The sequence below is a fragment of the Schistocerca americana genome, unplaced genomic scaffold (genome assembly GCF_021461395.2).
Source record: "Schistocerca americana isolate TAMUIC-IGC-003095 unplaced genomic scaffold, iqSchAmer2.1 HiC_scaffold_13, whole genome shotgun sequence".
Taxonomy (NCBI): domain Eukaryota; kingdom Metazoa; phylum Arthropoda; class Insecta; order Orthoptera; family Acrididae; genus Schistocerca; species Schistocerca americana.
The window spans coordinates 25,586,657-25,600,077 of record NW_025725371.1 but is presented as its reverse complement, the minus strand read 5'-3'; positions in this window follow the sequence as shown (position 1 = coordinate 25,600,077).

Genomic DNA, 13,421 nt, shown 5'->3' with positions numbered 1-13,421 from the left:
ACTGTATCCCGTGGACCTTCTTATTGACGATGAAACACAGAAATTGCATCGGAATTAAAAAGAAAAGGCACAATGCCAACTTAAGTACGAGAAAACTGACTCTTCTTACTGTGTATGTCTTGAACCATTCCTCTGACACTGGTTATAGATTCCGATGCTTCACTTTAGGTTTACTGTATCCCTCTGACCTTCGTATTGACGATGAAACACAGAAATTGCATCGTATTTAAATAGAAAAGGCACAATGCCGACTACAGCACAAGAAAATTGACTCTTCTTACTGTCTATGTTTTCAACCATTCATGTGACACTAGTTATAGTTTCCGATGCTTCACTTCTGGTTTACTGTATCCCTCTGACCTTCTTATTGACAATGAAACACAGAAATTGCATCGGAATTAAATACAAAAGGCACAATGCCGACTTAAGTACAAGGAAACTGACTGTTCTTACTGTCTATGTTTTGAACCATTCCTGTGACACTAGTTATAGATTCTGATGCTTCACTTCAGGTTTACTGCATCCCTCGGGACCTTCTTATTGACGATGAAACACAGAAATTGCATCGGAATAAATACAAAAGGCACAATGCCGACTTAAGTACAAGAGAACTGACTCTTCTTACTGTCTATGTTTTGAACCATTCCTGTGACAGTAGTTATAGATTCCGATGCTTCACTTCAGGTCTACTGTATCCCTCTGAGTTTCTTATTGACGATGAAACACAGATATTGCATCGGTATTAAATACACAAGGCACAATGCCGACGTAAGTACAGGAAAACTGACTCTCCTTACTGTCTATGATTTGAACCATTCCTGTGACACTAGTTATTGATTCCGATGCTTCTTTTCAGGTTTACTGTGTCACTCCGACTTTCTTATTGGCGATGAAACACAGAAATTGCATCGGAATTAAATTCAAAAGTCACAATGCCGACTGAATTATAAGAAAACTTACACTTCTTACTGTTTATGTTTTGAACCATTCCTGTGACATTAGTTATAGAATCCATTACTTCACTTCAGGTTTACTGTATCCCTTGGACCTTCTTATTGATGATGAAACACAGAAATTGCATCGGAATTAAATACAATAGACACAATGCCGACAGAAGTACAAGAAGACTGACTCTTCCTACTGTCTAAGATTTGAACCATTCCTGTGACACTAGTTGTAGATTCCGATGCCTCACTCCAGGTTTACTGTATCCCTTGGTCCTTCTTAATGACGATGAAACACATAAATTGCATCGGAATTAAATACAAAAGGCACAATGCCGACTTAAGTACAAGAAGACTGACTCTTCCTACCGTCTAAAATTAGAACAATTCCTGTGACACTAGTTATAGATTCCGATTCTTCACTTCAGGTTTACTGTATCCCTCTGACCTTCTTAATGACGATGAAACACAGAAATTGCATCATAATTAAATACAAAAGGCACAATGCCGAAGTAAGTACAAGTAAACTGACTCTTCTTACTGTCTATGTTTTGAACCTTTCCTGTGACACTAGTTATAGATTCCGATGCTTCACTTCAGGTTTACTGTATCCCTCTGACCTTCATATTGACGATGAAACACAGAAATTACATCGGAATTAAATACAAAAGGGACAATGCTGACTTAAGTACAAGAGAACTGACTCTTGTTAATGTCAATGTTTTGAACCATTCATGTGACACTTGTTATAGTTTCCGATGCTTCACTTCAGGTTTACTGTATCCCTCTGACCTTCTTATTGACGATGAAACACAGAAATTGCATCGGAATTAAATACAAAAGGCACAATGCTGACTTAAGTACAAGAGAACTGACTCTTCCTACTGTCTATGTTTTGAACCATTCCTGTGACAGCAGTTATAGATTCCGATGCTTCACTTCAGGTCTACTGTATCCCTCTGACTTTCTTATTGACGATGAAACACAGAAATTGCATCGGTATTAAATACGAAAGGCCCAATGCCGACGTAAGTACAAGAAAACTGACTCTACTTACTGTCTATGATCTGAACCATTCCTGTGACACTAGTTATAGATTCCGATGCTTCTTTTCAGGTTTGCTGTATCCCTCCGACTTTCTTATTGGCGATGAAACACAGAAATTGCATCGGAATTAAATACGAAAGTCACAATGCCGACTTAATTATAAGAAAACTGACACTTCTTACTGTTTATGCATTGAACCATTCCTGTGACATTAGTTATAGATTCCGATACTTCACTTAAGTTTACTGTATCCCTTGGACCTTCATATTGACGATGAAACACAGAAATTGCATCGGAATTAAATACAAAAGGCACAATGCCGACTTAAGTACAAGAAGACTAACTCTTCCTACTGTCTAAGATTTGAACCATTCCTGTGACACTAGTTATAGATTCCGATGCCTCACTCCAGGTTTACTGTATCCCATGGACCTTCTTATTGACGATGAAACACAGAAATTGCATCGGAATTAAATACAAAAGGCACAATGCCGACTTAAGGACAAGAAGACTGACTCTTCCTACTGTCTAAGTTTAGAACAATTCCTGTGACACTAGTTATAGATTCCGATACTTCACTTCAGGTTTACTGTATCCCTCTGACCTTCTTATTGACGATGAAACACAGAAATTGCATCGGAATTAAATACAAAAGGCACAATGCCGAAGTAAGTACAAGTAAACTGACTCTTCTTACTGTCTATGATTTGAACCTTTCCTGTGACTCTAGTTATAGATTCCGATGCTTCACTTCAGGTTTACTGTATCCCTCTGACCTTCTTATTGACGATGAAACACAGAAATTGCATCGGAATTAAATACAAAAGGCACAATACCGACTTCAGTACAAGAAAACTGACTCTTCTTACTGTCTATGTCTTGAACCATTCCTGTGACACTAGTTATAGATACCGATGCTTCACTTCAGGTTTACTGTATCCCTCTGACCTTCGTATTGACAATGAAACACAGAAATTGCATCGGAAATAAACACAAAAAGCACTTTGACGACTCAAGTACAGGAAGATCGGCCCTTCTTACTGTCTATGTTTTGAACCTTTCCTGTGAGACCAGTTTTAGATTCCGATGCTTGACTTCAGGTTTACTGTATCCCGTGGACCTTCTTATTGACGATGATACACAGAAATTGCATCGGAATTAAAAAGGAAACGCACAATTCCAACTTAAGTACGAGACAACTGACTCTTCTTACTGTGTATGTTTTTAACCATTCCTGTGACACTAGTTATAGATTCCGATGCTTCACTTCAGGTTTACTGTATCCCTCTGACCATTTTATTGACGATGAAAAACAGCTATTGCATCGGAATTAAATACAAAACGCACAATGCCGACTTATGTACAAGAAAACTGACTCTTCTTACTGTCTATGTTTTGAACCATTCCTGTCACACTAGTTACAGATTCCGATGCTTCACTTCAGGTATACTGTATCCCTCTGACCTTCTTATTGACGATGAAACACTGAAATTGCATCAGAATTAAATACAAAAGGCACAATGCCACCTGAAGTACAAAAAAACTGACTCTGCTTACTGTCTATGTTTTGAACCATTCCTGTGACACTAGTTACAGATTCCGTTGCTTCACTTCAGGTTTACTGTATCCCTCTGACCATTTTATTGACGATGAAACACAGTAATTGCATGGGAATTCAATACAAAAGGCTCAATGCCGACTCAAGTACAAGAAGACTGGCTCTTCTTACTGTCTATGTTTTGAACCTTTCCTGTGAGACCGGTTTTGAATTCCGATGCTTCACTTCAGGTTTACTGTATCCCTTGGACCTTCTTATTGACGATGAAAGACAGAAATTGCATCGGAATTAAATACAAAAGTCACAATGCCGGCTTAAGAACAAGAAAACTGACTCTTCTTACTGTCTATGATTTGAACCATTCCTGTAACACTAGTTATAGATTCCGATGCTTCACTTCAAGTTTACTGTATCCCTCCGACCTTCTTATTGACGATGAAACACAGAAATTGCATCGGAATTAAATAGAATACGCACAATGCCAACTTAAGTACATGAAAACTGACTCTTCTTACTGTGTATGTTTTTAACCATTCCTGTGACACTAGTTACAGATTCCGATGCTTTACTTCAGTTTTACTGTATCCCTCTGACCTTCTTATTGACGATGAAACACAGTAATTGCACGGGAATTCAATACCAAAGGCTCAATGCCGACTCAAGTATAAGAGGACTGGCTCTTCTTACTGTCTATGTTTTGAACCTTTCCTGTGAGACCGGTTTTGGATTCCGATGCTTCACTTCAGGTTTACTGTATCCCTTGGACCTTCTTGTCGACGACGAAACACAGAAATTGCATCGGAATTAAATACAAAAGGCACAATGTCGTAGTAAGTACAAGTAAACTGACTCTTCTTACTGTCTATGTATTGAACCTTTCCTGTCACACTAGTTATAGATTCTGATTCTTCACTTCAGGTTTACTGCATCCCTCTGACCTTCTTATTGACGATGAAAGACAGAAATTGCATCGGAATTAAATACAAAAGGCACAATGCCGACTTAAGTACAAGAAAACTGACTCTTCTTACTGTCTATGTTTTGAACCATTCCTGTGACACTAGTTATAGATACCGATGCTTCACATCAGGTTTACTGTGTCCCTCTGACCTTCGTATTCACGATGAAACACAGAAATTGCATCGGAAATAAACACAAAAAGCACTTTGACGACTCAAGTACAGGAAGATCGGCTCTTCTTACTGTCTATGTTTTGAACCTTTCCTGTGAGACCAGTTTTATATTCCGATGCTTCACTTCAGGTTTACTGTATCCCTTGGACCTTCTTATTGACGATGAAACACAGAAATTGCATCGGAATTAAATACAAAAGTCACAATGCCGACTTAAGAACAAGAAAACTGACTCTTCTTACTGTCTATGTTTTGAACCATTCCTGTAACACTAGTTATAGATTCCGATGCTTTACTTCAAGTGTACTGTATCCCTCCGACGTTCTTATTGACGATGAAACACAGAAATTGCATCGGAATTAAGTAGAAAACGCACAATGCCAACTGAAGTAGAAGAAAACTGACTCTTCTTACTGTCTATGTCTTGAGCCATTTCTGTGACACTAGTTATAGATTCCGATGCTTCACTTCAGGTTTACTGCATCCCTCTGACCTTCTTATTGACGATGAAACACAGAAATTGCATCGGAATTAAATACAAAAGGCACAATGCCGACATAAGTACAAGAAAACTGACTCTTCTTACTGTCTATGTCTTGAGCCATTTCTGTGACACTAGTTATAGATTCCGATGCTTCACTTCAGGTTTACTGTATCCCTCTGACCTACTTATTGACGATGAAACACAGAAATTGCATCGGAATTAAATACAAAAGGCACAATGCCGACTTAAGTACAAGAAAACTGACGCTTCTTACTGTCTATGATTTGAACCATTCCTCTGACACTAGTTATATATTCCGATACTTCACTTCAGGTTTACTGTAACCCTCTGACCTTCTTATTGACGATGAAACACTGAAACTGCATCGGAATTAAATACAAAAGGCACAATGCCGCCTTAAGTACAAAAAAACTGATTCTTCTTACTGTCTATGATTAGAACCATTCCTGTGGCAGTAGTTATAGATTCCGATGCTTCACTTCAGGTCTCCTGTATCCCTCTGACTTTCTTATTGACGATGAAACACATAAATTGCATCGGTATTAAATACGAAAGGCACAATGCCGACGTAAGTACAAGAAAACTGACTCTCTTTACTGTCTATGATTTCAACCATTCCTGTGACACTAGTTATTGATTCCGATGCTTCTTTCCAGGTTTACTGTATCCCTCCGACTTTCTTATTGGCGATGAAACTCAGAAATTGCATCGTAATTAAATTCAAAAGTCACAATGCCGACTTAATTATAAGAAAACTGACACTTGTTACTGTTTATGCTTTGAACCATTCCTGTGACATTAGTTATAGAATCCAATTCTTCACTTCAGGTTTACTGTCTCCCTTGGACCTTCTTATTGACGATGAAACACAGAAATTGCATCGGAATTAAATACAATAGACACAATGCCGACAGAAGTACAAGAAGACTGACTCTTCCTACTGTCTGAGATTTGAACCATTCCTGTGACACTAGTTATAGATTCCGATGCCACACTCCAGGTTTACTGTATACCTTGGACCTCCTTATTGACGATGAAACACAGAAATTGCATCGGAATTAAATACAAAAGGCACACTGCCGACTTACGTACAAGAAGACTGACTCTTCCTGCTGTCTAAGTTTAGAACCATTCCTGTGACACTAGTTATAGATGCCGATGCTTCACTTCATTTTTACTGTATACCTTGGACCTTCTTATTGACGATGAAACACAGAAATTGCATCGCAATTAAATACAAAAGGCACAATGCCGACTTAAGTACAAGATGACCGATTCTTCCAATTGTCTAAGCTTTGAACCATTCCTGTGAGACTAGTTATAGATTACGATGCTTCTCTCCAGGTTTACTGTATCCCTTGGACCTTCTTATTGACGATGAAACACAGAAAATGTATCGTAATTAAATACAAAATATAATGCCGACTTAAGTACAAGGGGACTGACTCTTCCTAATGTCTAAGATTTGAACCATTCCTGTGACACTAGTTATAGATTCCGATGCTTCACTTCAGGTTTACTGTATCCCTTGGACATTCTTATTGACGATTAAACACAGAAATTTCATCGGAATTAAATACAAAAGGCACAATGCCAACTTATTTATAAGAAAACTGACACTTCTTACTGTTTATGCTTTGAACCATTCCTGTGACATTACTTATGGATTCCGATGCTTCACTTCAGGATTACTGTATCCCTGTGACCTTCTTATTGACAATGAAACACAGGAATTGCATCGGAATTAAATACAAAAGGCACAATGACGACTCAAGCACAAGGAGACTGGCTCTTCTTACTGTCTATGTTATGAACCTTTCCTGTGACACTAGTTATAGATTCCGATACTTCACTTCAGGTGTACTGTATCCCTTGGACATTCTTATTGACGATGAAACACAGAAATTGCATCGGAATAAAAAACAAAAGGCACAATGCCGACTTAAGTACAAGAAGACTGACTCTTCCTACTGTCTAAGTTTCGAACCATTCCTGTGACACTAGTTTTAGATTCCGATGCTTCACTCCAGGTTTACTGTATCCCTTGGACCTTCTTATTGACGATGAAACACAGAAATTGCACCGGAATTAAATAGAAAACGCACAATGCCAACTGAAGTAGAAGAAAACTGACTCTTCTTACTGTGTATGTTTTTAACCATTCCTGTGTCACTAGTTATAGATTCCGATGCTTCACTTCAGGTTTACTGTATCCCTCTGACCATCTTATTGAAGATGAAAAACAGCTATTCCATCGAAATTAAATACAAAACGCACAATGCCGACTTATGTACAAGAAAACTGACTCTTTTTACTGTCTATGGTTTGAACCATTCCTGTGACACTAGTTATAGATTCCGATGCTTCACTTCAGGTTTAGTGTATCCCTCTGACCTTCTTATTGACGATGAAACACAGAAATTTCATCGGAATTAAATACAAAATTCACAATGCCAACTTATTTATAAGAAAACTGACACTGCTTACTGTTTATGCTTTGAACCATTCCTGTGACATTACTTATGGATTCCGATGCTTCACTTCAGGTTTACTGTATCCCTGTGACCTTCTTATTGACAATGAAACACAGGAATTGCATCGGAATTAAATACAAAAGGCACAATGACGACTCAAGCACAAGGAGACTGACTCTTCCTACTGTCTTAGTTTTGAACCATTCCTGTGACATTAGTTATAGATTCCGATGCTTCACTTCAGGTTTACTGTATCCCTTGGACCTTCTTATTGACGATGATACACAGAAATTGCATCGGAATTAAATACAAAAGGCACAATGCCGACTTAAGTACAAGAAAACTGACTCTTCTTACTGTCTATGTTTTGAACCATTCCTGTGACACTAGTTATAGATACCGATGCTTCACATCAGGTTTACTGTGTCCCTCTGACCTTCGTATTCACGATGAAACACAGAAATTGCATCGGAAATAAACACAAAAAGCACTTTGACGACTCAAGTACAGGAAGATCGGCTCTTCTTACTGTCTATGTTTTGAACCTTTCCTGTGAGACCAGTTTTATATTCCGATGCTTCACTTCAGGTTTACTGTATCCCTTGGACCTTCTTATTGACGATGAAACACAGAAATTGCATCGGAATTAAATACAAAAGTCACAATGCCGACTTAAGAACAAGAAAACTGACTCTTCTTACTGTCTATGTTTTGAACCATTCCTGTAACACTAGTTATAGATTCCGATGCTTTACTTCAAGTGTACTGTATCCCTCCGACCTTCTTATTGACGATGAAACACAGAAATTGCATCGGAATTAAGTAGAAAACGCACAATGCCAACTGAAGTAGAAGAAAACTGACTCTTCTTACTGTCTATGTCTTGAGCCATTTCTGTGACACTAGTTATAGATTCCGATGCTTCACTTCAGGTTTACTGCATCCCTCTGACCTTCTTATTGACGATGAAACACAGAAATTGCATCGGAATTAAATACAAAAGGCACAATGCCGACATAAGTACAAGAAAACTGACTCTTCTTACTGTCTATGTCTTGAGCCATTTCTGTGACACTAGTTATAGATTCCGATGCTTCACTTCAGGTTTACTGTATCCCTCTGACCTACTTATTGACGATGAAACACAGAAATTGCATCGGAATTAAATACAAAAGGCACAATGCCGACTTAAGTACAAGAAAACTGACGCTTCTTACTGTCTATGATTTGAACCATTCCTCTGACACTAGTTATATATTCCGATACTTCACTTCAGGTTTACTGTAACCCTCTGACCTTCTTATTGACGATGAAACACTGAAACTGCATCGGAATTAAATACAAAAGGCACAATGCCGCCTTAAGTACAAAAAAACTGATTCTTCTTACTGTCTATGATTAGAACCATTCCTGTGGCAGTAGTTATAGATTCCGATGCTTCACTTCAGGTCTCCTGTATCCCTCTGACTTTCTTATTGACGATGAAACACATAAATTGCATCGGTATTAAATACGAAAGGCACAATGCCGACGTAAGTACAAGAAAACTGACTCTCTTTACTGTCTATGATTTCAACCATTCCTGTGACACTAGTTATTGATTCCGATGCTTCTTTCCAGGTTTACTGTATCCCTCCGACTTTCTTATTGGCGATGAAACTCAGAAATTGCATCGTAATTAAATTCAAAAGTCACAATGCCGACTTAATTATAAGAAAACTGACACTTGTTACTGTTTATGCTTTGAACCATTCCTGTGACATTAGTTATAGAATCCAATTCTTCACTTCAGGTTTACTGTCTCCCTTGGACCTTCTTATTGACGATGAAACACAGAAATTGCATCGGAATTAAATACAATAGACACAATGCCGACAGAAGTACAAGAAGACTGACTCTTCCTACTGTCTGAGATTTGAACCATTCCTGTGACACTAGTTATAGATTCCGATGCCACACTCCAGGTTTACTGTATACCTTGGACCTCCTTATTGACGATGAAACACAGAAATTGCATCGGAATTAAATACAAAAGGCACACTGCCGACTTACGTACAAGAAGACTGACTCTTCCTGCTGTCTAAGTTTAGAACCATTCCTGTGACACTAGTTATAGATGCCGATGCTTCACTTCATTTTTACTGTATACCTTGGACCTTCTTATTGACGATGAAACACAGAAATTGCATCGCAATTAAATACAAAAGGCACAATGCCGACTTAAGTACAAGATGACCGATTCTTCCAATTGTCTAAGCTTTGAACCATTCCTGTGAGACTAGTTATAGATTACGATGCTTCTCTCCAGGTTTACTGTATCCCTTGGACCTTCTTATTGACGATGAAACACAGAAAATGTATCGTAATTAAATACAAAATATAATGCCGACTTAAGTACAAGGGGACTGACTCTTCCTAATGTCTAAGATTTGAACCATTCCTGTGACACTAGTTATAGATTCCGATGCTTCACTTCAGGTTTACTGTATCCCTTGGACATTCTTATTGACGATTAAACACAGAAATTTCATCGGAATTAAATACAAAAGGCACAATGCCAACTTATTTATAAGAAAACTGACACTTCTTACTGTTTATGCTTTGAACCATTCCTGTGACATTACTTATGGATTCCGATGCTTCACTTCAGGATTACTGTATCCCTGTGACCTTCTTATTGACAATGAAACACAGGAATTGCATCGGAATTAAATACAAAAGGCACAATGACGACTCAAGCACAAGGAGACTGGCTCTTCTTACTGTCTATGTTATGAACCTTTCCTGTGACACTAGTTATAGATTCCGATACTTCACTTCAGGTGTACTGTATCCCTTGGACATTCTTATTGACGATGAAACACAGAAATTGCATCGGAATAAAAAACAAAAGGCACAATGCCGACTTAAGTACAAGAAGACTGACTCTTCCTACTGTCTAAGTTTCGAACCATTCCTGTGACACTAGTTTTAGATTCCGATGCTTCACTCCAGGTTTACTGTATCCCTTGGACCTTCTTATTGACGATGAAACACAGAAATTGCACCGGAATTAAATAGAAAACGCACAATGCCAACTGAAGTAGAAGAAAACTGACTCTTCTTACTGTGTATGTTTTTAACCATTCCTGTGTCACTAGTTATAGATTCCGATGCTTCACTTCAGGTTTACTGTATCCCTCTGACCATCTTATTGAAGATGAAAAACAGCTATTCCATCGAAATTAAATACAAAACGCACAATGCCGACTTATGTACAAGAAAACTGACTCTTTTTACTGTCTATGGTTTGAACCATTCCTGTGACACTAGTTATAGATTCCGATGCTTCACTTCAGGTTTAGTGTATCCCTCTGACCTTCTTATTGACGATGAAACACAGAAATTTCATCGGAATTAAATACAAAATTCACAATGCCAACTTATTTATAAGAAAACTGACACTGCTTACTGTTTATGCTTTGAACCATTCCTGTGACATTACTTATGGATTCCGATGCTTCACTTCAGGTTTACTGTATCCCTGTGACCTTCTTATTGACAATGAAACACAGGAATTGCATCGGAATTAAATACAAAAGGCACAATGACGACTCAAGCACAAGGAGACTGACTCTTCCTACTGTCTTAGTTTTGAACCATTCCTGTGACATTAGTTATAGATTCCGATGCTTCACTTCAGGTTTACTGTATCCCTTGGACCTTCTTATTGACGATGATACACAGAAATTGCATCGGAATTAAATACAAAAGGCACAATGCCGACTTATGGACAAGAGGACTGACTCTTCCTACTGACCATTCCTGTGACAATAGTTATAGATTCCGATTCTTCACACCAGGTTTACTGTATCCCTTGGACCTTCTTATTGACGATGAAACACAGAAATTGCATCGGAATTAAATACAAAAGGCACAATGCCGACTTAGGTACATGAAGACCGACGTTTTCTACTGACTATGTTTTGAACCATTCCTGTGACACTAGTTATAGATTCCGATGCTTCACTTCAGGTCTACTGTACCCTTGGACCTTTTTATTGACGATAAAACACAGAAATTGCATCGGAATTAAGTACAAAAGGCACAAGGCCGACTCAAGGACAAGAAGACTGACTCTTCCGACTGACCATTCCTGTGACACTAGTTATAGATTCCGATGCTTCACTTCAGGGTGTCTGTATCCCTTGGACCATCTTATTGACGATGAAACACAGAAATTGCATCGGAATTAAATACAAAAGGCACAATGCCGACTTAAGTACACGAAGACCGACACTTCTTACTGACTATGTTTTGAACCATTCCTGTGACACTAGTTATAGATTCCGATGCTTCACTTCAGTTTTACTGTATCCCTTGGACCTTCTTATTGAGGATGAAACACAGAAATTGCGTCGAAATTAAATAGAAAACGCACAATGCCGACTTATATACAAGAAAACTGACTCTTCTTACTGTCTATGTTTTGAACCATTCCTATGACACTAGTTATAGATTCCGATGCTTCTTTTCAGGTTTACTGTATCCCTTTGACTTTCTTATTGACGATGAAACACAGAAATTGCATCGGAATTAAATACAAAAGGCACAATGCCAACTTATTTATAAGAAAACTGACACTTCTTACTGTTTATGCTTTGAACCATTCCTGTGACATTACTTATGGATTCCGATGCTTCACTTCAGGATTACTGTATCCCTGTGACCTTCTTATTGACAATGAAACACAGGAATTGCATCGGAATTAAATACAAAAGGCACAATGACGACTCAAGCACAAGGAGACTGGCTCTTCTTACTGTCTATGTTATGAACCTTTCCTGTGACACTAGTTATAGATTCAGATACTTCACTTCAGGTGTACTGTATCCCTTGGACATTCTTATTGACGATGAAACACAGAATTTGCATCGGAATGAAATACAAAAGGCACAATGCCGACTTAAGTACAAGAAGACTGACTCTTCCTACTGTCTAAGTTTTGAACCATTCCTGTGACATTAGTTTTAGATTCCGATGCTTCACTCCAGGTTTACTGTATCCCTTGGACCTTCTAATTTACGATGAAACACAGAAATTGCATCGGAATTAAATACAAACCCACAATGCCGACTTAAGTACAAGAAGACTGACTCTTCCTACTGTCTAAGTTTTGAACCATTCCTGTGACACTAGTTATAGATTCCGATGCTTCACTTCAGGTTTACTGTATCCCTTGGACCTTCTTATTGACGGTGAAACAGAGAAATTGCATCGGAATTAAATACAAAAGGCACAATGCCGACTTAAGTACAAGATGACTGACTTTTCCTACTGTCTAAGTTTTGAACCATTCCTGTGAATCTAGTTATAGGTTCCGATGCTTCACTCCAGGTTTATTGTATCCCTTGGACCTTCTTATTGACGATGAAACACAGAAATTGCATCGGAATTAAATACAAAAGCAAAATGCCGACTTAAGGTCAAGGGGACTGACTCTTCCTACTGTCTAAGCTTTGAACCATTCCTGTGACACTAGTTATAGATTCCGATGCTTCACTTCAGGTTTACTGTAGCCCTTGGACCTTCTTATCGACGTCGAAACACAGAAATTGCATCGGAATTAAATAGAAAACGCACAATGCCAACTGAAGTAGAAGAAAACTGACTATTCTTACTGTGTATGTTTTTAACCATTCCTGTGACACTAGTTATAGTTCCGATGCTTCACTTCAGGTTTACTGTATCCCTCTGACCATCTTATTGACGATGAAAAAC